Source organism: Vitis riparia, chromosome 19 (genome assembly GCF_004353265.1).
Source record: "Vitis riparia cultivar Riparia Gloire de Montpellier isolate 1030 chromosome 19, EGFV_Vit.rip_1.0, whole genome shotgun sequence".
Taxonomy (NCBI): Eukaryota; Viridiplantae; Streptophyta; class Magnoliopsida; order Vitales; family Vitaceae; genus Vitis; species Vitis riparia.
This window is the reverse complement of record NC_048449.1, coordinates 15168378-15172504: the sequence shown is the minus strand read 5'-3', so window position 1 is coordinate 15172504 and position 4127 is coordinate 15168378.

The following is a 4127-nucleotide window of genomic DNA, read 5'->3' as shown; positions in this document are numbered from 1 at the left end:
TAAAAATTTGATTTTTACCCTATATGATCAATAAAAAATTGATTTTTAATCAATATGATCAATAAAAATTGGATTTTTAATCTATAAGATAAAGAATCAAAATTTTATCTCGCTTTGATACCAATTGAAAAACCGAAAGTCCAATAGAGAACACCCAAAGATGAGAGGGGTGAATGGGTGATTTTAAAATTTAAATAAATATTTATATGTTATGCCCATATTTTAACCTGTGAGTTGTTAGGGATTATCAAATCTTTCCTTTAGGCAATTAAAACAATATATCAAACAATAAAAAGATATAAAAATAAGGCATAGATATTTTAATGTCGAAAACCCTCAGACTAACTGTGGAGATAAAAAACCATAAGGTCTAAGACCTACTAATCTAAATCTACTATAGGAAATCAAGTTGCACCAATTTACCTAACTGCTTTACCCTAAAGACTTACTCGCCAATACCTACAACTTAATCTATGTTTGTGATGCAGTAACCTTCAATTGCTTTAATGGATCACTTCACCCTTGTCAAAGAGATGAAGGTCTTCAACCTAAGATTCAAATATCAAATCCTTGAATGAGAGATTAGGAATGGTGTGTCACATTAGGCTTTCTTTCTAAGAAATCCTCTCTAAAGAATATATGATCTCTATGTGATTTCTCCACAATCTTTTAACGATCTTTAACCCTTAGGGGGTTAAAAGAGAGGTATTTATAGGCAAAAGCCCAAAGAATTTTGGTTTTGGAAGAGTTCCAAACCAATTTTGCATGAAAAAACTTGGTAAAATTTTCATAACCGCTTGAGCCAACTCACCCACCACTTAAGTGCCTTGGGTGCTTGAGCAGTAAGGCTCACTTGAGTGTTCTTGAGCATTTGAGCGCTCTAGGCCACTTGAACAGTCCTATCCTTTTTCAATAGTCAAATTTAAATCATTTTAAGTTCAAAGCAAAGTTGATACTCTTAAACCTCAATGGAGCCTAAATTGACACAAGCCAAACGTTTTTAGACATACCTATGACTTCTCAATTGGACGAAAGAGAACTCTTGATCTTCAATAGAGAGTAAGTCACAATCTAAAAAGACTTTTATAGCCAAACATTAAAAGGAACAAAATTGTCAACATATAAACAAGACTCAATGTCTTAACAATCTAGAAAAGGAAAAGAGGAGTAGATAGAAAGGTTGATGTTGAGACAATCCTTAAATCATAGGTTCATGAAAAATTTATCCTAGGGATCTCTAGATCTAAGAAATTGAAGTAAATAGAACATTAAGTTTAGATGTAAAACCTATGATTTAGATATTCCTATATCATTGGCAATCGACGAAGAGGCATAATAGATCTTGAAAACCAATAAGTCTTCTACTTGATGGCTCCTTTTCCTAGGTCCTTGCTTGCAAGGAGGCAAAATCCTCTCTAGAAGGAGTAAAGGCTAGGGTTCGTCTTTAGAAGATTGAATGCCAAGTGTTTGAAGCTTGAACCCCTACTGGGTTTTATATAGGCTTCCTTGTGGGCTTAAGTGACTTGAACCCACCTTAAGCTTAGGTCACTTAATCCAACCCATTAGGCCCTAATGAATTAATCAATTTTATTGGGCTCTAATTTAATTTATTAGCCAATCCAAAAAATCATTCATAAACTCTTATGTAATCTCCTATTTTTACCAAAATGCCCTAATGCACATATATGAATAAGGAACCGTAATATCTCTCCATAAATGTGCCACCAAGGAATATGAGCTTGAGTGGGAACTACATGGATCCATAGAAAAATATTGACTCCCTTATAATCTAATTCTAAAATAACTTAATATTCCACTTCAAAGAGCCAACTACACTTTAGTATCCTATTATATTAAAATAAGGAATAAACTTAGGTCCATGACCTACTATCCATTAAATGTAGAGGCCTTATGAATTGGTGTTTGTAATCTAACAAGGTGATTGCTATCAAACACTCATGATTACCTCTCTAATCCTTGAGTTTCAAATTCTCTTATTGTGTGATCAATTGATATACTCTAGCTTTCTAAGAGCATATATCAAATTTCAATTAAGGAATTACCACGACCATAGATTTCCTGATCACTTGTCCTTAAGATCATCCATAAGGACATACTATATTAGACCCATAAGATATTAATGGTCCCTATCTTAAGAATACCTATTGCCCACCTACCTAAATTACTAGTAACCAAATCTGTAGAGAATATATGACCACCTTAGGGTCTCACCCATAGGTTAAAGTCACTAAAGACCTCAATACTAGCTCATTATTATCTAAGATTGATAGCCCATGCAACATAGTAACTTGATGAATCATGACTACTCGATATCTAATGTCATGATTCATTGTAGGTCTTATCCAATGTGTAATCATACATACTAGTGCCCCACCATGGGAGAACCATCCTAATGACCAAGAAAAAATAGTTTGTAAGGGAACCCTTCCTTCTTTAATTCATTTGACACATGCAGTTTCCTTTTTGTCAATAAGCCCTACAATTTGTACTTGAATTCTATTTGTATCATCCCTCCAATTGTCAGGTAGTGTGCTATAGTCTCTGATGGACTGCCCTAATCCATGAATTGATAGTGAACTACTTATCATCCTGCAAGGAATCCTTGTTGTGGATCCTTTATGCAACTCCTAATGCACTCAAGTCATGTACAATGTAAGTGATACAAGCTTTGAATGCTCGGGTAACAATTAATGTAATCAATGATAGAAATGGATTCTGGAAATCATAGTAAATAAATTTATTAATGGAAACTTTTTTATGACATCTTCTCATGCTTTTGAGGCTTTATCCTAACAATTGAGACTTTTGTGGCTAGGCTTCTAGCTAAAGGTTTATAGTTTGAAACCCAGTTTTGACGATGGGAAACTTTTTCTGTTGTAGTTATACTCAAATCAATCAAAGTACTCATATCCATTATAGTTTATCTCAATTATGAGATATGTTATATGGATGTTAAGACAACATTCTTAAACGACTACCTTGATGAGAGCATTCATATGATACAACCAGATGTTTTCATGGCAAAGGGTAGAGAGCATCTAGTATGCAAGTTGCATAAGCCTATTTTGGATTAATTCACGCCTCTTGCTCATGGAACAAGTGTTTAGAACATGAAATTAAGACCCTTGACACTACAAGAAAAATGGGAAACAATGACATTTTTTAAGCGTCAAGAAAGGTAACAGATGACGCTTCTCTAAAGCGCCCTCTTCGCCTCTGTCATTGTATGTCTTAGGCAACAATGACACTTTCAGGAAGCGCCATCTTTGGCTGAAAAAAGCCCACCAAAATAAAGGTTCTGTTTTTGGCTGAAAGATGACTTTACAAAACTCTAAATCCGATCTTCACCGTTCAAATTTAAGATTAATGACTTATGAACCTCTCCTCCAAATTTCAGCTCAATCAGACCATGAACAAAGTGGCATCGGACCTTTGATGAAATCTAGGCATGATGTAAAAAACCGCTGTTTTTCTCTCTTCTCCTCTTTCTCTCTAATGATTGTCCGAAACTCCAAATCCGATCTCCACCGTTAATATTGAAGATACATGAGCCACGAACATCTCCTTCAAATTTCAACCCGATCGGACCACGGACGAAGGGGGATCGGACATTTGATGAAATCTGGGCATGATGAGAAAAACCTGTGTTTTTCTCTCTTCTCCTCTTTCTTTCTAATGACTTTCTGAAACTCCAAATCCGATCTTCACCGTTCAGATTGAAGATAAATGAGTCACGAAACTCTCCTCCAAATTTCAGCTCAATCGGACCACAGACGAAGTGGGATCGGACCTTTGATGAAATCTGGGCATGATGAGAAAAACTTGCGTTTTTCTCTCTTCTCTTCTTTCTCACTAAAAACGGTGGCTCTCTCCCTTCTTTCTTGTCTTCCAAAAGTTAGGGTTTTCAATGGAGACTTTATAACAAATTCTAAAATACCATACATGTCCTTTTTCAATAAATTAAAAATAGTATTCTTTATTTCATCTTTCAATAATAATTTTTATATATTGAACTCATAATGAATTTATATTGTTTGATTATTTGATATTTTAGGTTGATGTTGGTTTAATTTGAATATTGATATTTAAAAAAAAAACTAATTTAA